At 40.1% G+C, this 25,791-nt stretch overlaps 1 protein-coding gene across 4 annotated transcripts in view; it reads left to right on the plus strand.

The window, feature by feature from the left end:
- ANKRD55 (ankyrin repeat domain 55) overlaps positions 1 to 25,791 on the plus strand; it is a 534,677-nt gene that overhangs the window by 361,963 nt on the left and 146,923 nt on the right. Inside the window, exon 1 of one of the 4 annotated variants that reach the window (XM_025924697.2) lies at positions 22,522 to 22,921. The exons of the other annotated variants lie outside the window; for them this stretch is intronic. The gene's annotated coding sequence lies outside the window, so the exon portion shown is untranslated. Of the gene's footprint in view, positions 1 to 22,521; positions 22,922 to 25,791 lie in introns of those variants that run through there. 4 annotated transcript variants of the gene reach the window in all.

Here is a 25,791-nt window from a genome sequence, read left to right on the forward strand (position 1 = left end):
GACCATTCTGTTGCTTGAGGCCTGCTTTTCTGTAAAGAGTGCTTAGTCCATAAAGGATTTTAAGATTATAAGCCCAGCAAACATTAATCCTAGGCAGAAATAGGAAAGCAAAGTTTTCACATTCAACAGTGTTCCTGATAGATTATCATTCCTATTCAGAATGTGAATTATGACTAAACTAGTGATTAAGCTAAAAATAAAATATGTATCTCAGTTCTTTCATAATTAGAGCATTACTTCTATGGAGAAAGGGAGTTTCAGAAAGAGTTGGCTAGTAGTTTTCACCATGATTAAAGCATAATCTAACAACTGCAGACCCAAATCAATCTATTCAAGTCACTTGTTGTTATTAGCATATTAGTGACAAGATATAAAATATAGAAAAGATTAAGTCATTATGGAGACCCGAGAATGCAAGTGTAAGCTCCTTCAGAGGCCAGGCAGGTCACAGTGAGTGAAGCAGGCTCAAGGGTTAACTGGAGAGCTGGCCTCTGGATAAGGGGATAGCTGCTACTTCATTCCAGCCATTTAATATCAAGTGGAAAAGCAGGTCCAAAAGATCTGTTAGATCTTCTGAGTTTTGGAGAGAACCCCAAAATAATAGTTTTTTTTTGTTTGTTTGTTTGTTTTTTTTTTTTTTTTAATTTTTTTTTTTTTCAATGTTTATTTATTTTTGGGACAGAGAGAGACAGAGCATGAACGGGCGAGGGGCAGAGAGAGAGGGAGACACAGAATCGGAAACAGGCTCCAGGCTCTGAGCCATCAGCCCAGAGCCCGACGCGGGGCTCGAACTCACGGACCGTGAGATCGTGACCTGGTTGAAGTCGGACGCTTAACCGACTGCGCCACCCAGGCGCCCCAATAATAGTTTTTTTTTAATGTGAACTCTGCTCATATTCAAATTTTTAAAGTAATTTGAGTTTTATTTATTTTTAAGAGACAGAGAGTGAGGGAGAGGGGGAGCAGAGAGAGAGGGAGACACAGAATATGAAGCAGGCTCCAGGCTCTGAGCTGTCAGCACAGAGTCTGACGCTAGACTCAAACTCACAGACTGTGAGATCATGACCTGAGCTGAAGTCACACATCTAACAAACTGAGCCACTCAGGTGCCCCTAAAGTAATTTGAATTTTTAAAGCATTCACTGCAAGCCCAAAGGAACCCCAACTGGGGGCAACATTAAGCTTCCCTGATGCTAATGTGTGATCTTTAATTTAAATTATATGGTAGCCACTAGCTGGATGATCACCAAACTTATTTCCTCTTCTTTCTGAGCACACAGCTAAATTATATTTCTCAGTCTCCCTTACAGTTAGCCCAAAAGAATGTGGGTGGAAGCAATGGCCATCACTACCAGGCTCTACCCTCCACTCCCTCCCTCTCCTCTCTTCTCTGCCAGCCCAATGCAGAGAATCCAGAAGGGCCTTATGGTCCTGGAAGATGGCATAACCTCCACATGTGAGAAGCCCAAATGCCCTCTTGGAGGAGACCCTCCCTCACTGCTCCTCCACCTCCAAGAGACTTGCATTATACTGTGAAAGCAAGAAATAAACCTTTTTAAAAGCCCTTGAGATATTGGGGTTTTTACAACATTTAGCTGATCTTGATCATATAGTTTAAGAATTTCTCCATTGCACGTCAATAAGGGAGGTTCGTTAACCCAATTTGATCTTTAAGCCCTGAAACCTCAAAAATAATGAAACTATTTTTCATACTACATACTGAAGTAGTACATGAAGAAATAATGCTAATATTTTAAGTCCACTTTGTTTTTGTGAGATCACAAATGGGAGTATGTTTCCATAACTAAACTGTGTTCATGAAGAAGCTTTACTGCTAGAGATAATAAGCCTTCTTTCTGTATAAAATGATCTAAAGGCAAAGACAGGGGTGAGTTAGAGAGGACTACATTCCATAACCATATCCTCAAGTCCTTTTCTCCTTCAGGTTATCTTTCACAAATTTGGCTGACCTAAAATCCCATCACTTCTTGAATAGCCTGAATAGTTGTGTGTTGAGTAGAAATTAGAGTGCTTCCTCCCTCTTCCTCCTACTTTTAGTTTTTCTGTATCCACCTACATAACTCCTATTTTTAACATTCACCCCAGAGAGAAGTACTAGTGCATTAGAATGTTTTAACTATTCCTATTTAAAATCATTTCTTCTTTTGAAAACTTGAATAATTTCTAAATCAGTAAGGAATGCACACATAGAAAATAGGGAAAATATGCAGAATGTAGTTTTATGACCCCTCTGCTTCATTCTCAGAATGAAGAATTCCATTCCCAACAATGAACAAGTTCATTGGAACATAGGAAAAAAAAATAGCAAAGTGGCCTTTGTAATAATGATAGACATTTTCAAGTGAATTAGTAAACTAGGTAAGCACATATATATTTAAATGAAATATTTGCAGAATCAGAAAGTAAAGTAGTGATATAGTCTTGTGACTAGATTGGGCACCAAATGCGATATTAAGAGAGTAGCATAGAACAGTAATAATCTTCTTATAATCACCGTAAGTCAGACCTTTGGTAGACTATCACTTGCAGCTGTAGTTCATAGTGCAGAAGAAAATGCAGTACTTGGTGAAAATTTAGAGAAGAACCACAAATCTGGTTAAGAGAATGATAACAAGATCTACCTGGAGAAAGTAAACTTAAGCCACAGTTTCTAAGTATATGAAGGGCTTTGCTTCCTTTCTTTGGAGAGAGGGAAAAACAAGAAAAGATGGACACAGAAGATACACAGATGGACAACAGACACATGAAAAGATGCTTGCCGTAACTAATCATCAGGGAAATGCAAATCAAAACCACAGTGAGGTATCACCTCACACCTGTCAGAAGTGACCCAAGGATGACAAAGATCCAGAGACAAAGCATGGGACCAAACAGAAATTGAATATCTTATACATAATTTTGGTACTATTAGATCGATAAGCCAAACTCTATAAGTTAGACACTTGTGGATTTCATTATTTCCTTGATTATTCTGCTTTTGGTTTTCATAGCCTTTAGAAGTCTTTTGCCAATTAGGGGTGCCTGGGTGGCTCAGTCAGTTAAGCATCTGACTGTGGCTCAGGTCATGATTTCACAGTTCATGAGTTCAAGCCCTGCATCGGGCTCTGTGCTGGCAGCCCAGAGCATGAAGCCTGGAGCCTGTTTTAGATTCTGTGTCTCCCTCTCTCTGTCCCTCCCCCACTTTCACTCTCTCTCTCTCTGTTGCTCAAAAATAAATAAACATTAACAAAAATATGTTAGAAGTCTTTTGCCAATTAAAAATAAGAAGGTTCATCAGTTAACTGGCTTGTTTTGAGGTTAAGAGGTAGAGGATACTAGATGATGCAAGAGGTAAAAAGAACAAGAAAAAGAAGAGGATTTAGATTTTCCCCACACTTGAACTCAAGAAGGATAAGAGAAACAGTGGAATCATAAGTGGTTATAGCAGAAGTGGCCAAGGTGGAAGAATCCCAGGGAGTGGGAGACACTCAAGTCAGGGACTGCTTGATGCAGAAATCCTTCCATGAAAGTCTTTCCCCTTGGAGTGGCACTCATATGTACCAACCTTGGAAGGAAGGCATCGAGTTCGTTTATTCATCAGAACTGAATAAAAGCTATGGAATGAAAATCTGTCTCCTTTCCCTATACAAACCCATCAAAGAAATGGTTCCTCCCAAGCAGTGACTTCCTTAAAAGTCAAGATCAAGAAGGAAGAGGTTCAAGAAGGAAGGAAGAGGTTGGCATTTAGGAAAAATGCCAACTGGGTGGCAGAGCCCTAAGCAGTACAAATTAACTTTAAAATCAGGTGCTATCAGCCCTCCAACATTGTCACTTTTCAAGATTTTTAACTTAGGTCTTTTGAATATCCATGCAAATTTTAGAGTTAGCTTGTCAGTTTTTACATGCCAAAAATGTCTGTTGGATTTTAACTGAAATTATGCTACATCTGTAGCTCAGGAGTGGGCAAACTTTTTCTCTAAGGGGTCAGATAGTAAAACCTTGGTTTGCAAGCATAATTCATTCTGGAAACATGCGTGTAATCCAAAGCACTTGTATACCAAAGTGAATTTCAAGAACCAGTGGCTCAGTTGTGATCATGTGACATTCGGCCTCATGTACAACTCATATTGCAAGACATCATTCATTTATCAAGTGAAAATTTATTAGAAATGTATGCTTGTCATGTGGAACACTTGCATAACGAGTTATTTGCAATCCAAGGTTTTACTGTATTTTAGATTGATGGGGGTGGCACAAAGACCCATGCAATAGATAAATGAAAATAGGTATGGCCATGTTCCAATAAAACTTTACTTACAAAAGTAGGCAGCTTTGGCCCATGAACCATAGTTTGGCCCATGAGCCATAGTTTTTTGACCCTATAGTGGAGGAAAAACTTTTCCTTCTACTCTCCTGGATTCTGTATCTGTGGCACTGAAAAGTAAACTGACAAAAGATAGATTAACAACAGAAAAACAGCCAAGTTTATTAACATGAGTGGTGCATATACATATAGGAGAAACTCAGTGTTGAATAAATGGAAGGAGTGGTTAGAACGTGGATTTAAAAAAAATTTTTTTTTTCAACGTTTATTTATTTTTGGGACAGAGAGAGACAGAGCATGAACGGGGGAGGGGCAGAGAGAGAGGGAGACACAGAATCGGAAACAGGCTCCAGGCTCTGAGCCATCAGCCCAGAGCCCGACGCAGGGCTCGAACTCATGGACCGCGAGATCGTGACCTGGCTGAAGTCGGACGCTTAACCAACTGCGCCACCCAGGCGCCCCTAGAACGTGGATTTTAGATAGCATTTTGACAAAGGAAGATAAATTTGTAGAGAAGTGACAATAAAGGAAAAGGGGTTTAGGCTTTTAGGGGTCACAAACTGTGGGATGGTAAATATATAGAGAAGCTAATGGATGATGAGGTCTAATTAGTGCGTTTTGTTTGTTATAGACTGGCAGTGCCATCTCACCTCAAAGGATAAGGTAGGCCCCCCTTCCTGGTAAGGAAATAGGAGGAGGACAACTCAACAGTAGGAGTTTGTGTTTTGGTTTCATACAGATAGGGGGAGGGCAGAGAGCTTGTCCTGTGGCTTTTTCTTTTCTTTTCTTTTCTTTTCTTTTCTTTTCTTTTCTTTTCTTTTCCTTTCTTTTTTTATTTCTTTATTTTTGTATTACATAAAGATTTTGGGGTTTTTTTTAATGTTTATTTATTTTTGAGAGAGAGAAAGGGGAGCCCAAGTGGGGCAGGGGCAGAGAGAAGAGGGGGACAGATGATCCCAAGCAGGCTCTGCCCTGACAACAAAGAGCCTGATGTAGGGCTCCAACCCATGAACCATGAGATCATGACCCATGTGGCTGCTTTTTCTTAACTGCCTTCAGCTCAAAATAATCCTTATTCCAAAGTGGCATATTTTGGAGTGGCATGCTCTGAACCTCTTTATTCTTTGTTATAGATCAATTGACATTGAACAATGTTACGTTTTCCAGTCCATAAGCATAGTATATCTCTCCCAGTGAATTCTGCTATTTTAATTCAGCAATGTTTTGTTGCTTTCAGTGTACAAGTATTGTACATTCTTGTTAAATATATGCATACTTGATGAATTTTTTGTAAATGGATTCAAATTAACTTCATATCAGTGAAGTTTATTTCTGTAAAGTCTATTTTAGGGAATATGGGAATTTATAATTTATTCCTTATAGTCAAGAAGATTGCTACTGTTTTGCTTACTAAGTGATATTCAAATACAGAACTGGAATAAAACTAAAAATCAATATAAACTAATCTGCTCTTAAATTCACATTAAGTTTCCCTCTTTGATTTAATGCTTCCAAATAAAGGCTTTTTAGAAAAGCAACTCAGGAACAGAAAATATAGAATTAAGATTACAAAGAATCAGCTCTCCACAAATTACACTTAGTGAGGGTAAGAACTGCTACATGTTTTATTTTGAATGGCCACTTTAAAAAGAAAAAAAAAAGATTTACCATTGTAATTATATTCTGCTCAGAACAGCCTTAAGATGAGTTGGTAGGATATGTATATGCCTCTAGGTGGCCATGAAATTAGGCCTGGGATTAAGGTGTTGCCACAAAAAATTCTAAAGTAAAAAGCCATAAACAATGAAGAGTACTTGTCTTATGTGCATATGTATGGTACAGTGGTAAAGATCATGGGGTTTGCAATCAGAGAGCCCTGGTTTCAGTCCTGGCTCTGCTACTTTCACCCTCTGAGACGTTGGTCAAGTCATTTAAACTTCCAAGTTCCAACTTCCTCATACATGAAATGAAAACAATATTACTACGTACTGCATGAAGTTGTGGTGAGTATTGAATGAGATAATAATGTATGAAAAATTCTTGCACAGTTCCAGGAATGTAGTAAATGATCAATATGAAATAGACACTATAATAATGTTCTTATTTATGAAGATGTTGAAATCGGTGTTGGTGATGATGATTGTATAAAGCTTATGTATATGACAAGTTTGTTCTGACTTCATCCACCAAAACCCTTAATACAAGCAAGAGAAATATCTGATAAACATCTTTAGATTTCAGTAGTCAGCTGGGGAGAGTTGGGGGTGTGGAGAGATGGAGAGATTGATGGTATAGAAACAAACAGTAATTCTTTCTTATTGGGAAGAATTACTGAGAAAGGAAGGCCTAGAAAAGAGCAATGAAGGCCAGTCCTGACACCCTTTTTGTTCCATAACAATAGGAAGAAACAGAATCTCTCTTAAGGGTCTTTGCTTCTGGTCTTTTGGATCCCAAATCCTCTATTCTCTGTTTTATGTCAAGGCCAAAAATGAATACTAATGGTTTTTTATTAAAAAAAAAAAAAAGAGCTCTGTGGGCTTCTCATGAATTAGCATTCCCCCAGAGAGAAGCGGTTCACCTTCAGATAAAACCAACAATAAGCCATTTGTTACTAACCAGTGTCCAATATACAAAGACTAGAGGTTAAACCTGGAAGAGTTTAGAGAAGACAACGCATTTTCAGTTAAATCTTTACAGGAGAAAGCACTGAACATGATCATGATTTATGCAGAGAAATTTAGCCACTTGTAGTATGAAAAATGGTCTGCCATGCAACATAAACAATCTTTTGCACAGCTACTTTTTAAATACATCCATTTATCTTTCATCATTTTTATTACTGCTGCGCCTTATTATAAACATTATGAGCAGGATCATTTACAAGGGATAAAAGAGTCAAGAAAGTAGCACTTACTCATGAGAGTGATGAAATGCTGATACAGTCGTGTGTGTGTGTGTGCGCGCAGATTTCCACATCTTTTTTGTCTGCCTTTGCATGTTCTAGGCTAAGGGGTTTCCTTGTGTAGAATTTCTATCAGAAATGGCTTGCTACTTTATTCAGCACTCTCAGAGTCCTCTCCTGAATCCAGTAGTATGCCAAGCACAGGGCCCAGCCTTGTACACATTTATTTATATTTTCTTTCATTTAATCACACTTTTCTTGCTATCCTCATGGTCACTGTCTTAGGTCAAATCTTCAAACATCTTACCTGTTTTTAGGACCCTCCAACTGGTCTCCTTACCTTATTTCCTGGCTGTTCTAATTTATACTCCATACATTCAATTATGTTCTCTTGAGCATCTTTCTAGGACTCTGGGGAAAACATCCTTTTAAAATCATTTAATCTCACATCATACTCAGGTTCAAGTCAACAAAAATCTTGGGAATGGCCATGAAAGTCTAGCTCTTTCCACACCTCCATCCCCAATTCAAAACCTAAAAAAAAAAAAAAAATAGGTAACATTTTTGAAGTTTTGACCCAAGAGAGTAGCCATGAAGATAGCGAGAAAAGGTTGATTATGAACAACATCTAAAGGGTAGCATCTGTAGGACCTGTGACTGAGTTGATTGGTCAGCGTTCAAGGGTGATGCCAAGTCACTCATTTGAGGAACTAGTTCAGTGGTGGTTGTGCAGCCACAGGCAACTGCTGATCTGCTTTCTTTCACAAAAGATGGGTTTTCACTTTGTAGATTTAATGTTTTCTTGATTGCCAATCATCCTAGAGCGTCCCTTCCTTGCTGATTTGCTCCCTGGTGTGTGCCCACACAAAATTTATTCTCCCCTCACCTACCCACTTCCCTACCATATCAAAATCTGCAGCTTCCCCAAGTCCTCTTGTCACTATTTGATGGGCAATGATACTAGTGAATTTCCTTATAGATTGCAAAATGTTGCATTAACAAAATATTAAATGAGCAGTATTCGTATTCTCAAGGGGGTTGGATGAGGTAATCCTCAAAGCCCCATTCTCAAAAATTCTCTGATTTGCTGCATTTCTGCTTAGTTCATGGAATCACAAATGAACTGTCATTTCTAATGTGGATTTGCTAAAGACACAAAGATAGCCAGGACTAGTGAGATAAGACTAAATGAACACCCCAGTTACCATGATGGAGTTGTCCCCAAATCCATCTTTTGTTTGGCCTATGTGGAAAATAAACAACAAACAAATTAATAAGCAAATGCTAGCAGAGTAAGTTCCACATAGTTATCATTTCCTGATTCCCAGAGCTCCCACACGGATTAAATTCAGTTGGTATCCCGAGGACTCCAGTGCTGCCTTACAAAAACAATTAGTCTGGTAAAGCAACATCCAGGCAGTCTGCTGAAGCCTGATTCCAGGAAATAGACACTTTGACAAAGTAACAAGCATGGATGCCCAAGGGAAAGAGAAACCCTGAAAGAGAATTGTTTTAAGTAGCTGTTTAATGATTGAGCACCTTGAAATGCTTTCACTTGGTGGGGAGAAATTATACTACCTAGGGATATGTGGGTGGCTTTTAAAGTTGACAGACAGTAACGAGTTCTGGTTTAAAAAAAGAGGTATTTTATTGCTCTAGCAATTTTTACACCTCCTGAGACATCTCCATTGTATATTTACACCTGTATTAAGAAAAAAGAACAAAGCAAAGAAGGAAGAAAGAAAGGAAGGCAGGAAGGCAAGAAGGAAGAGTGTTTCTACCTCGTTTCCAAAGACTCTTGTAACATTTTAAAAGCTAATAGTAATTGATCTCTTAGAACTCCTCAGGCTTTGTGCTCGGGGCTTTACAAATATTAGCTTATTTAACCTTCACAATTATGTAAGAAGCATTATTTCCCCCTTCTTTTTTAATGTTTGTTTGTTTGTTTGTTTGTTTGTTTTTGAGAAAGAACAGGGAAGGGGCAGAAAGAGAGAGGGAGACAGAGGATCCGAAGCAGGCTGTGGGCTGACAGCAGAGAGCCCAATTATTCGGGGCTTGAACCCACAAACCATGAAATCAGGACCTGAGCCAAAGTCAGACACTCAACTGATGGAGCCATGCAGGTGCCTCCATTTCCCCCTTCTGATAGCACTAAAACCAGAGAAATCCTATGCAAACAGGTACGAGTTAATTATTTTGCCAGAATGCAAAAAAATTGAAAGGAATCTTTCTCTATCCTTTTCACAAATCTTCTCCAAGTTAAGTAAAGGAACATTATAGTGTATAAAAAGGCAAGGCTCCACTGAGTCCTCATTTCCACTGCTAATAGCTGCTTGAAGACTTTGAATAAGTCAATGACCTCTCTGGGCCTTCGTTCCTTCCTTATTGAAAGGATGGATAAACAGTCCCCAACCCAGCTGCACACTAGAATCACCTGAAGAACTTTGAAAAACTGCCAATGCCCCAACCCTGCCCCCACCCTAATTCCTGACTAACTGAATATCAGAATATCTGGAGTTGGGGTAAAGTATGTGGCTTTATTGCAGGAAACAGAGCATATATGTCCCTACCTCTTTGAGCAAACAACTTAGTAGGAGAGCCAAAAGGCAAACAACACTTATATGTATGTTAATATATTAATATACACTTATATTTCATGTATATATAACAGTTGTGGTAAGTGCTATCAAGGAAAAAGAGAAAGAGCAGTGTTAGAGTGAGTAATAAAGAGAACATGATCAAAAGTGAGGAGCAGGGGCTTGGGAAGACCTTACTGTGTGTCAGAGGGATAGGAAGTAGGAATTGGTCAGGCACAGGGCAGAGGCAAGAGCTTCCCAGGCTAAGGGAATATATATCTTTCTTGGTTAGATACGTATCAAACTTGATTGTCTGTTTCCATAATACATGCATACATATACACACACATACAGATATATTCCCATATGTACATATAAAGTAACTTGTTTGAAGGCCTCCAAGCCAGCAAAGAAAGGTGCAAAGGACAGGACAAAGTGATAAGGGGAGCTGCATGAGGTTGGCCTTGGGGAGGTCAGCAGCAGCCAGAAAGTGTTATTTGTTGTATTGAGGATCTTAGATTTTGTCATAAGTAAAATAGCAATAGTAAGCCAGTGATGGTTTGGGGCATGAGAGTTAGACATTCAGATTTGTCTTTTAAAATATCGCTTGTAATTAAGTGTGGACAAAGGTATGGGCTAAAGAAAAAGAGGAGAAAGTTAGAAGGTACTGTAATAACTGGAGTGAAGCTTTTGTTCCTTAATGAAGCCAAGTTTTAGTAGAATTCTAGGTACCTGTGGAGACTGAATAAAGAGTGGAAGAACATGAGGCAAGAAGTTTGACAGAATGCAAGTGACATAATTCATTAAAAATCAGTAAATTGCTTTGTACTGAATTTAGAGTAGTGCCTTTGACTTTAATACATGCTAGTCTCTTCCGCCTGGGTTTATTCTGTTCCCGTGTAAGCACACTGACTTACCCTGCCCCCATTCCTATTCTCTCTCCCATTGTGTTTCTTCTTCCTTGTCATTGTTTATATTGCTATTCCAAGGCTTATGGTGCCATTCAACCCTGTAGCTCCCATTTTCCATCCTTGCAAGGGTTTCCACTGTGCACTAGAGCATGGTTGGAGGAAGACACTAATTGTGCAAGGTTTGGCCAAGCATTGATTATTTAGCTTTTTGTGCCCTGCTTGAGTGGCTGGTCCACTGGCTTCGGTCCATTTCCTAATGGAGAGGTGTCAGCTTCACAAAAACATCACCTCGATTGGCACTAATTACCACCTTTCAGAGCCATCATCACCCAAAGGCTTAGGAATGAAAGGTCAGCAGGAAAATGAACTTCCACTCACACCTTCTGGGGTGGTCCCTGGCTTCTGATCATGCAGAGAGCATGGGCTTTTGGGCAACAAGCCTCTCTGCTTTTCTGCTCTTACACCAGATGTTTCTTGAGAAGCCAGCCTTATGACACCAATCTTCAGCTCATGCAATCACTGGACCCACAGCAGAGCTTTGCCTTGTTAAATTTTTGTCCCTGTCCTAGTTTCCCAATGATTCCCAGTGGAGAGACTGGGTTCAAACAACAAATGGTCCTGGAGAAGGTGGCAGTAGCATGCCCATGCCCCAGCAGGTGTATGTTCACAGTGCCCACATCCTTATCCGGGCAGTGAATTAGTTGTCACCCGAGACTTCCTGCATAAAAATAGCTCCAGGTCAAAGACAACTTTTCACATGAATTCTTTACCTTTGATCCTCCTGCCATCTTTTTGAAGGGCACAGGGCAGGCATTGTTATTAGACCCATTTTACAAATAAAGGGATAGAGACCAGAGAGACTTATGACTCGCACAAGGTCCAGTAGTCATTTTATGGTGGAGCTGGATCCCCAAAGTGAACTATTATGAGGTGCAGGGGTATGTGGATCAAATGAGATCACATATACTAAAGCACCTTGAAACCTGGAAAGCACTAGGTATTAGTTTCCTGAGGCTAAAGTAATAAATTACCACAAAATATATTCTTTCACAACTCTGGAGTCCAGAAGTCTGAAATCTAGCAGGACCTCTCCTCCCCTGGGAGGCTCTAGGGGAAATCTATTGTTTGCCTCTTCCAGATTCCAATGGTTGTCACCATTTCTTCACCTGAGGCCACTTTACTCCAATCTCTGCCTGCATGGTTATGTTCTCTCTTTCGCCTCTCTGTGTTCTCTTCTGTCTCAAATCTTCCTCTGCCTTTCTCTTAGAAGAATACTTACTTGTTATTGAATTTAGAGTCTACCCTCTAATCCATGGTAATTTACTCATCTCAAGATCCATAATTTAATTCCATCTGCAAATACTCTTTTTCCAAACAAGGTTACATTCATAGTTCAGGGATTAGGCCATGAGTATATATACAGTATTTACGGTTGTTGCTGGTGATGACGGTGGTGGTGATGCTGCTGGGGATGCTGACAGAGGCCAAGAACTGTCCAGTAGTCCACATGACACCCCTTTTTCTATGTCTGACAATCAAGTTGAAGCTGCATAACCCGGTAGTTAAGAACGTGGACTCTGGAGCCAACCTGCCCAAGGTTCAAATCCTAATTCTACACTCGATGATTATGTGACATTGAACCACTTCCTTTATCTCTCTGGGTCTTTGTTTCTTCCCTTGTAACACGAAGGTAACAAAGTCTTTCCTCACAAGGTTGTTACAAGAATCAAATGATTTAATTATGTGTAAAATGCTTAGACCAGTGTCTACATTACAGAAACGTTGACTGTAATTATTCCTTAAGTGGCACCACATCACCTGTTTATTATTGAAGTAATGATTTGGGTAAATAATGGACTTGTTCCCCTAGAGAAGCATTTTTTTAATCAGTCACTAATTCTAAGACTTTCTGGGTGTATTTTCTAAAAAGGAATATTCCAAATTATGTGTAGAAAAAAACTAAATGCAATGAGAAGGATTTTTTTTTTTTTTAATCTTCCATTAGCGTCTCATTTGATTGTGAAGTTTCTGGTGTCTTTTGAGTTCATTTTTCAGTCTAAAAGTTCAGTTTGTCTTACAAGGATTTGGAAGAGTTCTGCAGGCTGACAAGTCCGTAAAATATTAGATAGAGACATTTAATAGAATGCAGGAGTTTTTAGGAAGGATTAAGTGTTTGAGCAAAATGTTACAAATTAGGATGATGTCAGATAGACTGACTTGTGGAGCTTCAGCCCAAACAAGTAATGTTAGGCTTCCTGGTCTAGAGCTGAGTACTCCTGTACTCTTTTTTTGGGTTTTATTTACAATAAACTCTGTTGTTTTTCCTAGAATCTGTCCAATTTACCCTGCTTTAGTCTCAGCCAGAGGCACACTGTCAGAAGAGAAGTTAAGAATGAGGTTTTTGCTCCTGAAATGAGGCTTACTAAGATAAACATTAATTTTGGCATCTCATTAGTATATCCAAAAGAAAATGATGGGGGAACCTAAGGGCTGTCGTAAAAATAAATGTTGACAGAAAATAGACCAACTAGAAGGAACCTTGGGTGTCAATTTATACAATTCCTGTAACTTTATTTTTTTTAACTTTTTTATTGTGGAAGTAAAGTATACTCATCAAATATTTTGGAAGTTATAGAGAAGTGCCCCCCAAAACTAAATAAAACTGTTTATAGTAGTCTTAATATCCAGAGATAACTACTACTAATATTTTTATTTATTTTCTTCTAATATAAGATGCAGTTTTCTTTCCATGGCTGGAGTCATGCTGCTGACATTAGAAATGAGTTTCCTCTTGGGGCACCTGGGTGGCTTCATCAGTTAAGGGTCTGACTCTTGGTTTTTGGCTCAGGTCATGATCTTGTGGTTTCATTGTTCAAGCCCCACATTGGGCTCTGCACTGTCAGTGCAGAGCCTGCTTGGGATTTTCTCTCTCTCCCTCTTTATACCTACCCCCAACTCATGCTGTCTCTGTCTCTCTCAAAAAATGAATAAATAAAAACAAAAGAAATGCTTCTCCTCTCTAGAAAGACTGCGTTTTGATCCTTTTTTATTATAACAAGATGATACCTTATACTATAAAAGACAGAGCTGGATCAAAAGAGTCTCCCTCTCCTTTGAGTGCAGTCTCATATTACACTGCCAAGGAGTACCCAGTTGTCCACACTAATTCTGTCCTTTGCCCAAACGTGGGACTGTGCCACTGTTCTCCCAGGTCCACGTAGCCCTTCAAGTTGATGAAGCAGTGTTGTCTTCTACTGCCAGCTGAATAGCAATACTAGAAAGTAGTCAAGGATACATCTCTTTTTTTAGGACAGCTGAAGACATTATTGATAATAATAGTTAAAATTAACTGAGATCTTTCTGTCTAAATACTTTGAATCTAGTAACTCATTTAATCCTTACAATAATCCAATTAGATGATTCACTTTCAATAGGTGCAAAGACAGGCTTTGACTTTTACAGTTGTCTTGCTTCTAATCACTTTAGAAGAACCCTTATAGAGATGCTGGCAGTGTGATGGTGATACCAAAGCTGCAGAACTTTCTAGTGATTAAGGGAAACTGGAGACGTTTCAAAACTGAAAATCTGAGAGTGAGTTAGAAATTCAGGATTTATTCAAGTGTGAGATGTTACCATACTTCAATAAATAGAATGAATTAATTACATTGGGAAGTGTTTAGTTTTGCCTTAAAATTAGTCATCCATTGAAGTGACATCGTAATAGTACGTAATACTTAGATTTATCTTCTTTCATATTTTGTGATTGAAAAAGGATAATCAAATAGAGAAGCATGCTGTCTTTGCCTCGGCTAACTCCCCCAAGGGAAGGCTGTAGCTCAGGTGAGAAGCCACCACCTACTAGGAAGAGTCAAGCAGTGGGAAGACAGTGGGACTTCAGATTCAAATTCCTGCTCCACCATTTGCTAGCTAAGCTACTTACTAGGTGCTCCTTAATCATCCTTTTTTAAAATTTCTTTTTTTAATTAAAAATAATTTTTTAAATTGCAATATAGTTAACATACAGTGTTATATTAGTTTCAGGTGTACAATATAGTGGTTCAACAATTCCATACATCACCCAGTGCTCATCACAGAAAGTGCACTCCTTAATCCCCATCACCTATTTCACCCATCGCCCCACCCACCTGCCCTCAGTTTGTTCTCTATAGTTAGGAGTCTATTTCTTGGTTTGTCTCTTTCTCTCTTTTTTTCCCCTTGTTCATTTGTTTCTTAAATTATACACATGAGTGAAATAATATTGTATTTGTCTTTCTCTGACTGACTTACTTTGCTTAGTATTATACTCTCTAGCTCCATCCACACAATGTTGCAAATAGCAAGATTACATTCTTTTTTATGGGTGAATAATATTTCATTGTGTGTGTGTGTGTATATATATATATATATACACACACATATATACATATACATATATATAATCATATAACATAATCCATATATATAATATACATACTAATTATATATTATATATGCATATATACTATAATATATATACATACATATATACTAATAATATATGTATATATACATATATACAATGGAATATTATTTACACACATATACATGTATACAATGGAATATTATTCACTCATAAATATACCCATATATATAAACATCTTTTTTATCCATTCATCTATTGATGGACACTAGGGCTATATCTATAATCTGGCTATTGCAAATAATGCTGCTATAAACATAGGGGTGTATGTATCCCTTTGAACTAGTGTTTTTGCATTTGGGGAGTAAATACCCAATAGTGTAATTACTGGATCATTGAGTAGTTCTATTTTAACTTTTTGAGGGACCTCCATACTGTTCCACCATGGTTGTACCAGTTTGTATTCCCACCAGCAGTGGAAGAGGGTTCTTTTTTCTCCACATCCTCATCAACAATTGTTTTTTCTTGCATTTTTGATTTTAGCCATTCTGACAGGTGTGAGGTGATATCTCATTATGGTTTTTATTTACATTTCCCTGATGATAAGTGATGTTGAGCATCTTTTCATGTATCTGTTGGCCATCTGTGTATCTTCTTTGGAGAAATGTCTGTTCATGTTTCCTGCCCACTTTTTAAATTGGATTATTTGTTTTGGGGGTGTTGAGTTGTATCAGTTCTTTATATATCAGTTGAATTGTATCAGTTCTTTATCCTTTTATTGGATAACCCTTTCTGATTTTGTAGGTTGCCTTTTAGTTTTGTAGATTATTTCCTTCACTGTGCAGAAACTTTTTATTTTGACGTGATCTCAATAGTTTATTTTTGCTTTTATTTCCCTTGCCTCAGGAGACATATCTAGAAAAAAAGTTACTATGGCCCATGATCCTTGTTCATCTTTAATTTCCTAAAGAAATGGAATAAAATCCCCTTTGCAGTGTTTTTGTGAAGATTAAATAAGACACTGTATGTAAAATGCCTGGCAACAGAAGTTAATTAAGAAATAAATAACTTTTATTGTCTGTGCCTCCTCCTGACAGTGTATTATGTTCAAAACATAGAATACCCAAAGGGGAAGGAACATCCTCATACATTCTGGCCTTGGCAATGCAAAACCTATCATGGTGTATGTGGTAATCAAGCAGGATGAATACAGAGGTTAAAGAGAAATAGTACATACCCCTCCCCCACACAATGCCCCTACTTATCCAGCCAAGGGCAGCAGCTGGGCCAGGAGGCTGGGAGCTGGCTGGCACCAACTGAGATCAGATGAAAGAAGAGCAGAAAAAGGAAGAGAATCTCTCCCAAATGTACGCTCATCGGCTCTTTTTAAAGCCCCTGAACCTTCCCAGGCTCATCCTGAATCTTTGGTCTATGCTCCCTATGTCCCTTGGGGATGCAGTTGAAGATAAAATACTTAGAAATATGACTCAGCTACATTATAATATTACATATGAGAGGTCTGGTACAGAAAGGCTGCAAGATGGTTGAGAATAAAATAATTACAACCCCCACAGGATCCTGCCTTTGACATTTCTCCTTTGAAGAGTCCAAACAGCCTTGCCAATAATAGACTCATCCTTGCTCCAAACATTGCTAAGAAAAGGAAAAGGGAAAAAAGGAAGACATAGACTGTTCCAGGGCCCTAGTCAGTGAACACCAATTATTGGGCTCTGAGGAGTACTAACAGCCTTGGATGGGTTCACAAACTTTAGGTTGCTTGTGGGACCAAAATTAATCTAAGAGCTAAGTGGTAGAAGCAAAGGAGCAGTGAAGTAGTTAGGCTTCCCCTGAGAACTGAGTTCTGATTGTAGCAGGGTGAGGTGAAACTTGATTTTTTTTTACTTTTTTTTTAAGTTTATTTATTTTGAGAGAGAGAGAGAGAATGCATGCAAGTGGGGGGAGGGGCAGAGAGAGAAGGAAAGAGAGAGAGAATCCCAAGCAGGCTCCGTGCTGTTAGTGCAGATCCCACGGCGAGGCTTGTACCCACTAACCATGAGATCACATTCTGAGCTGAAACCAAGTCATTCGCTCAACCGACTGAGCCACCCAGATGCCCCAGTAAAGTTTGATTTTTTTTTAAGATATTGAAAAGCACTTGAACTTGTCTGACAGTGGTGGGAGCAAATTAGCATGAGAACTTTAGGGATCTTCTGTGAGGGAAGGAACTAAAGCCCCAACCCCTCTTCCCTGTGATTCAAAGTTACTGAAATCTCTTGAGGTGAACTAAGGGGCAGTGGGTGACCACAACCACCACCCAAAACCAAAAAAGGCAAGGAAGTCTCTGAAACAAAACTACTTTGAGGGAAGAATGAGACAAGAGGGAGGGGCTGGTCCTGCTGTGTATGAGCCAGCTGGTTGAAAGGAGAACAGCAGAGGAACCTGTTCCCCACAGGATAGACTGGAGCCTCAGGATGTGACCAAGTGAATCTAAGCCGGTTTCACTTCGAGTCAGGCCAGGGTTGGTGTGGAAATCTCTTGACTAAGAGGAGCACCAAAGGGTGGAGGGTAAGGGATTATCTTCGTTTCCTCTCGAAGAACTGTTGCAGCAGATCCCTGGAGAGGGCTCTGCATTGAATCTTGGGGAATGGGAAACAGAGCCACCAGCCTTCAAGCCAAGGCCAGGACGCACTCCTGGCCATGCAAAGTGAGACTCTCTGCAGATCCCCTGGGTTTCAGCTGCCTCCCTCTTCCAGTGTCTGGCAGCTGGAAAGGGTTAGTGTCTGCTAAAAAAAAAAAGAGAAAGAGAGAGAGAGATTGGTTTTCCTGCTGATCTGAACAGCAGTGGGCTTGGGAGTTGTATTTTCCAAGGCCAACAGAGTGATGGTCATTTCTGTCCCAAATTTCAAAGTAGTTTAAACTTTAAACTCATTAAACATTAAATTCATTGAGCAAAGGAGGAGCCAATGAGGGAGAGTGCTGTGGTTCAGAGCTTGAGCTCTCTGGTCAGACCTACCTTAGGTCAGAATGCTGTTCTTGTCACTCAGTCCTTGAGCCAATGGCTTCAACTTCCTCAGCTCGTTTCCTCATGTGTCCTTATTTTCAAATGGGGACAGTAAGATGCCTATCTCACAGGGTTGTTATGAAAATTAAATGAGATAACGCATGTAACATGCTTGGCACCTAGTAAGCCTCAATAAGTGTTCAATTAGACAAACAAAAACTAAATTGGTGCCAGGCCTGTTCCATGGGAAGAAAACTATGCTTGGCAAGTGTTTCGGGTGGATACAGCAAGTTGTGTTTGAGCAACAGCAGCGAGCAGTATACTTTGCTGATGCAGAGAGATCGTGCTGAGAAATAACGAGCAATTTGGGAAGAAAAAGGCAAGTGCGTTTGGGACAGGCCCAGAGTGTTCAGAAGAAGGGCTTAGATGACAAGTGGATTCAGACAAGAGTCAAGGCCTCCTGAATCTTAAACAACTACACCTTTTTGGGTGTAGTTTTTGATTCTCCCTAAAGATTTTCAGTTTTGTACAAGGACATTCTCTGTTTTATAGTCTCACTTCCTCTTGTTTCTCCCTTTCCCCTAAATTTCTCTTGAGGATTCTGTTTCCATCGTTTTGTCACATCATTTGATTTTAATTCTCATTTGAAAATAATTATGTGCGCTATTATTCATTTGGAATTTCAGTCAAATGTGCTCTATGTAAGACACAAGAATGCACTCCTCTGAAACACACAGAGGTGAAGAACAAGGGGTGCCTCTCAGGATGGTGGTGGAAGAGTCATAAAACTTCGTACGTCAGGAATCTTCTTGACAGGCCTTCCTAGGCCTGAGTCCAAGATGAAGCTGAGAAAAATGAAAAGGGTTTTGGCTGACAAAGCAGATGACAGGCAGGGAGAGCCAGTGAAAGGGAATTGGCCAATGGCAAAAGGGGCATTGGCAAGGTTTTGTGAAACCCCTTGCTGGAAAACCATAAACCTCAGATTGTCCGTCTGGAGAATCAGTCCTCAGAGGCAAATCATTTTTGCCTGTGGAAGGTGCCTGCCAGGAAGCTGCACCTCAGGGGGCGCCTTTGGAGAAGGGATCGTGTCTGGATTGGTGCCCAACATTAAGTGGATGGGGATGAGAAGAAAGGGCTCACAATGAGATCTCTGAGGGCTGCGAAATGGAGAGCTGCTCCAGTGGCTGACACTCGTGAGTCACAACGATGGGAAAAGAAGTTGAGAAATGAGGGAAGAGGACAGGATGCTGGGGAGGGAGGAGGTGGGAAGCAGCTTTGTTTTTTCAGTCGGAGGCTGTCAGGGCCTGTCTTCTTCTGTGATGGGTCTCCACTGGGAATTACTCATTGACCCTTTCAAAACTCAAGTCTGCCTTCCTCCAGGTGAACGAACCACTTACATGGGTCTCCCAAATGAGCACTTCCACTGTGAAAATCTCTCAGAAATAAAGTATGTGTTTGAGTGCATGATCTCAACATAGGCTGAGCTGACACTGGGGAGCAGGGCTTATCCTCACCAGGTAGCAAAGTAAGGCCTTCACGGCAGACCCTCTCCATTCCTCAGTGTCCTTTTCCCTTGTCTTCGTGTCATACCTTTGGCTTCCAGGTCATCCAGAAGCCTGCTTCCAGCATTCTTCTATGGCCTCCTACTCAATTCTTTCTTTCCTAAGAGTGCTGGTTTTCCTTCATCTCCCTAATTTCCTTGATATATATTTTCTTTACATTGAGAATTTGAGGGAGGGAGGGAAGGTCCATGCTAAAGTGTTAATAACCAGCACTAATATAGTTTTATAACCTCTCTTGGAGCACACTGTCTTTGCCTAGATCTCCCCAACCTGTTTTCATGTCCAGTGCACATACAATATTTTTTCCACACACTGGGATAAATGAAAGTGAGAGACAGTGGGCCACGGAGGGCTCAAAGGGATCAATAATGTTCAACTTCTATAACTCTTCTGTGCACATCAGTTGGGAAACTCTGTCTTAACCCATTGGTTTTTCAAATGTGCTTCAGTGAGTTGTAGCAGTGTGCAGATGTGTCTCAGGAGTGTGGGCCTGATCCGATGGGTCTTCTCCTTCAACTACAGCATCTGTGCTTTTATGTTTTGTTTATGAGACCTCTGAATAAAATCACTGGATAAGAAGAGTTTTGGCAGCTTAAAGGAGTTAGAAAATAACTATCTTAAATACAACAAATAAAATGTTTAATGGTAGAAGCTTGGGTACCCATTACAGGGTAATAAGGGAGATATTTTGAAGATGGGGATTTTGTGGGGCCCTTTTGCCATATCATTCGGGCAATAGTTTACTCCACACAGACCTCCCTATAGGCAGGCCGTGCACATCAAATGTGGATATCTTGACCATCTGGCTCTTGGGGTTTTGTTTCTTTAAAAACCCTGATGCTTGAAAAAGCTATCCTGGCACCAGCGGGTAGATTAATGCCAAAACCTACTAATGTCTTAGCTCAGTGAAACCAAAAATACGATCACTGTTCTTGCCCTTGGTACCTTTTGAATTGCGTTTTGATTTATTTCTGCGATTTTTCAGAGGCCATACAACATCTAGGAGATCAAAGCTGCTGAAAGAAAGCCGAGCAAAATGAAGTCTTGTAGGTTGGCTGAGCTATTTCATAAGATTGAGGCATTGATTTGTTTGCTATTATAATTATGTGATTTTGTTGTTTTTATTGTATGTATTTCCACCCTATCTTCTTCCAAAAAGGAGTCAAAATGGGAAAAACTCATTGAATTGTATTCTATAAAAGAGATTTAATCTCAAAAGTTTAGGTCACTTGGTGTTTGGTGAATACATAATTTCAAAACTAACAGGGTTTAATTTGAAATTATTTTAAGACTTTCATTGCCTGATTTTCATTTTAAACCTTGTATTAAAATAAAGTATCAGTGATGTTGACTGTATAAGAGATATTTAGAAGAGTGTGTGTGTGTGTGCACACATGTGCCTATGTATGTTTTTTATTTATACTCCACGTTCTATAAGGGATTTGAGGCACTGTACAAAGGATTTGAGGCAGCAAGAACAATTGTTTACAACTTGGGTGAATGTCTTAAAATACTGATAAAGTTTTACCCTTCAGCCCGGATCAACCAATAACATTTTCCTGTTAATCAGTGGAATTTTGATAACACACTTGAAATATGCTTCTTCACCTTTAGATGTTTCTCTACTAGAATTTTTTAGATTGCTTTTCAGAAGCACCAGAGGAGAGTGGAGATACAGAATTGGTTCAAACAGACTCATTTCTGTGACCCTTGCCTCGAATTCTCTTTCTTTCTTTTTTTTTCTTTTAATATTTATTTTTAAGAGAGCGTCAGCGAGGGAGGGGCAGAGACGGGGCGGGGGGAGGGGGCAGTACCAAGGATCCAAATGGGGCTCTGTGCTGACAGCAGCAAGCCTGATGTGGGGCTGAAACTCACAGACCCTGAGATCATGACCTGAGCTGAAGTCAGAATGCTCAACTGGTGCCACCCAGGCATCCCTCAAATTCTCTTTCTAAATCTCTGAGTACAGTTGTCTGATTTATTCTGGATACTTCTGGGCCAGTGAAATTCTAATCTTTAAAATAAAAAAGTTCTAGGAAGAGGCCAATTAAGATTTATTTCATATAAAATAAACCAATCTCCAACAAAGAGAGCCTGTCCTTCCATGGAACTCAGCATCCTATTGAAGTAGGATTCATGCTCTCATAAACAAAGGAGAAAGTCAGTTAGTCAAGACTGCTTCCCTTGCTTCCAACTCTCATTTACCTTCCCTTGCCTTTTTACTGTTCTCATGTGTTATGTTGTCTGTGTGGCATTTTACCTTAAAATATTTCAATATGGGGGTGCCTCGGTGGCTCAGTTAAACGTCTGACTTTGGCTCAGGTCATGATCTTACAGTTGGGGGTTTGAGCCCCACGTCAAGCTCTGTGTTGACAGTGTGGAGCCTGGAGCCAACTTCAGACTCTGTGTCTCCCTCTCTCTCCCTCCCCTGCTCTCTCTCTCTCAAAAATAAAAAATAAACATTAAAAAGATGTTTAGTATTTCAATATGAACATTGTGTCATATTGTATTTACCAGTTAACTCTAACTTAACTGCAGTTAGCTAGCCTTTAAAATACCATATCTAGGGGCGCCTGGGCGGCGCAGTCGGTTAAGCGTCCGACTTCAGCCAGGTCATGATCTCGCGGTCTGTGAGTTCGAGCCCCGCGTCAGGCTCTGGGCTGATGGCTCAGAGCCTGGAGCCTGTTTCCGATTCTGTGTCTCCCTCTCTCTCTGCCCCTCCCCCGTTCATGCTCTGTCTCTCTCTGTCCCAAAAATAAATAAAAAACGTTGAAAAAAATTAAAAAAAAAATACCATATCTTGGGGAGCTACCCTGTAGAAGTGGTTAAGCAGCATATGAAGTACCCTAGCCAGAATCAACATCTTCCAAGATGGTTACTTGGCATTGTAAATACAATTAACCAAACCTGCACGAGAAGCCTTACCAATTAGCATTAGGGATGTTTAAAATAGTTTTTTAATTGGTGAAATGAGTAGTATTCAAAACAGGTGGTTGGCTAGTAGTGTCAGGAAGGAACCACCACCCTTCTGTGGATGAAGTAGAAGCACATAGCAAGCCCAGCTTGCTGACTACAAATGGTTCAGACTTGAGATCTAGACCTCTTAATTGGCCCTCAATTCTTCCACTCTGCCACAGAGTGCCCTGTGCCTGACACAGCACCAAGCTGGCCACACCTGCCATCAGAATATGTTTGCCTCAAATTCAGTTAAGCCTTTTTATTGGAAATACTGAACAGCAGATCCAGGTAAGAGAGGGCCCAAGGGTAAAGGGTGGGACTTCTCAGCTACAGAGAAGTTTTAAGACTATTTTTAAACCTAATGTCTAGGTGTTGTCAGAATATTGTCTAAAAGTTGTTTTCATTATAATACAACTCCTGGTGGTAAGGCTGTGGGGAAAGGAACACATAAGCGCCCCCATTCTCACTTCTAATGGTTGGAGGCTATTAACATTTACCAGAAAAACTTCATATTTGCCAAAAGGCCAGTTTGGCTTGGGTGGATTGCTGTGCCATGCATATTCCAAATCCATGCTTCAGAGTCCAGAAAGGACTCACTTATGGACTTCGAGGGTTTATTTAGATAAAGATGTTAGGTTAAGGTTGTATTTTTTTTCTTGGTATTTTGGGACTCTGACAGCATTCTGTAAATACCCCGTTCTCAATTGTTATAACTGTGTGGGGGCCTTGTCTCTAAACACTTGTCTCTAAATACCATGTTACTGTGATTTCTGGGATATTTTCTGAACCCCTTTAAATTCTGGGAACCTGAGAATTTCATTTTTGAGCAATAATTGTGCTCCTTTTCTGTATATTTCCTTATAAGCCACTGGATCCTGAACAGGTTGCAAATCCAGAGCCACCGAGGAAAGGGTGGAAGCTGGGTCGAGTGTTCCCTCATTCTGTGCTGGCTGTGATAGGCAAGCACTGCCCAGGAATCAGAGAGAGACCCACTGAGGACCCTAGGCTTCATGCCTGAAGGATTTCTTTTGAGATTTCATGCCTATCAAGTTCATCTTCAAAGAACACAATGCCCGTCTGATTTTTTTTATTATTATTTGAATGAGAGTCAAACACTGACTAATTGTGTCTGGAATATGTCAGGCCAAACCTTGCCTTGGTGGAAGAGGTTAGACAAGATGATTGGGACCACAAGGTTTTGAGAGGATTTGAGAGACCCCCTCTGGAAACCTCAGGGTAGAAAAAAGTAACGAAATTTGGCACTAGTAATGGATTTTCTTTTATTCCACTCTCTGAACTTTTTGGACCACTGGGGACCTTGAGGTGGTGCCTATTGGCCTGGAGTGGATGAGCACGCTCCCAATGGCTGCAGAGCTATACGGCAGAGATCCCCTGGGGGGCAGCACTCAGGTGCAAAGCTCACTGAGACTCCTGGCTGCAGCACTGGGCAGGCAACCAGGGGCCACCCTCTCCTGCTTCTCACATAAAGATTACTGAACATGCAAAGATAAAGAACCTTTTCTAAGCAGTAATAAGGTCTTGAATACAAGAAAGCAGCGAGCCAGAGCAGATCAGCATGCAACAAGAACAGACTGGTATGTCCAAAGGAATACAAGCCAGGTTTCACCACATTTTTATTGAGAACAAACTGGATGTTTATACGAGAATCCTAAGGTATAATAATCCTAACTGGATAATTATGCTTAACTTTGGTCCTCATTCCATATATGGATTTAATCACTTTCTGTGGTTTTATTATTTTAGTGAAATCTGGAGTTATATAACCACCTTGTCTTTATTACAGATAACAACCTGAAATGGTTGGCTTCTCCCTGCTTCTAGAAGTGACAGTTCTGGGGCCACTAGCTGAATATGGCTTTAAGCCATTTATTTCTGAGTCTCCATCACATCCCAAACTCACCATTTTTAATTCTATTCAGAGAATTGCTGTTATGATCCTATTATGATCAGTTACTTCAAATATTATGCGGATCTTAAATAAGGAGACAAATCTTTAGATTACCTTTGAGAGAGCTTCAAGCTGGGTTATCTCTGACACAAATTGATTCTCCTCCCTGCAATACCTGAAAACTATTCTAGAACCCAGCAATGTTTCTGCCCTCACTCGAGGTACCTATGCTTCAGATGTCAACTGGTGCCCCCCTGGTGTCAGTTGCCTGGGTAAATGCTCTAGTTCCACATCTGTGAAAAGCCCAAACCTTGCCCTTGAGTTCTGCTGATTCAGAGAGGAGCTTACACTCTCATGGACTTTTCTACCTCTGACTTCTGGGACCATGTATGCTGTCTCTGAATCAGTCTCTGTCAACCCAGGTGTAATTGACATTTTATATCAAGGCTTGGGACTTGTGGGTCCGAGTACATGAATGTGTCATGTCACATAACTCAACCTCGCAAGTTCCCAATGCCTCTCTCTCCTGTTCCCCAACCTTCTTTATTGTCCCTGAGAGATCCATGATCCTTTCCCTCTGTTAAGCAAACGAACCCATTTCCCTTAATTCCTACCTATACCCTTCTCTCAGTGACCTCATGGAACCAAGTGTCCTCTATGTAACAAGATCCATGCTCCTGAGAAGACAGTTAGAAATATGAATAACAACAACAGCAATTCAGTAGCATGCATTTAGTATAATAGTTGATTGAAATCAAGTCTGAGTCTCCACCTCCATTAAAAGGCAGCACGATATTTTAGAAAAGGACCTGAATTTAGAGTCAGTCCACTGGGGTTTAGAGCCAGCAGCACCCCTCACTAGCCACGTGAAAAACCAGCAATCCATTTGGAGTCTCAGTTCATCATCTGAAAAGTGAAGATGTTACTAATATTTTGAATGTTTATATGGACCCAAGGAAATTATTTTTGCAATGCACCTGAAATTTGCAGCAGTGGTTCTCAGGACATTTTTAGCTTGAACCACAACTGAGGTGTGCTGCTGACATTTAGGAACACTGGCTTTCCTCCAGCCTAGGGAGATTCTGCATAACACAAAACAATGGAATCCCTAGGGGGAAACACTGTTTCTGAGCACAGTAAAAGCGAAAGGTATGTTACTTCTGACCTTCTGCCTTTCATACAAAATGCTGATGGATTTATATATACATGACGTAGTTAGTTCTTTAAAAAGATTTTCCTCATTCTGGGT

Source organism: Puma concolor, chromosome A1 (assembly GCF_028749965.1).
Source record: "Puma concolor isolate L17-30 chromosome A1, mPumCon1.1.hap2, whole genome shotgun sequence".
Lineage (NCBI taxonomy): Eukaryota > Metazoa > Chordata > Mammalia > Carnivora > Felidae > Puma > Puma concolor.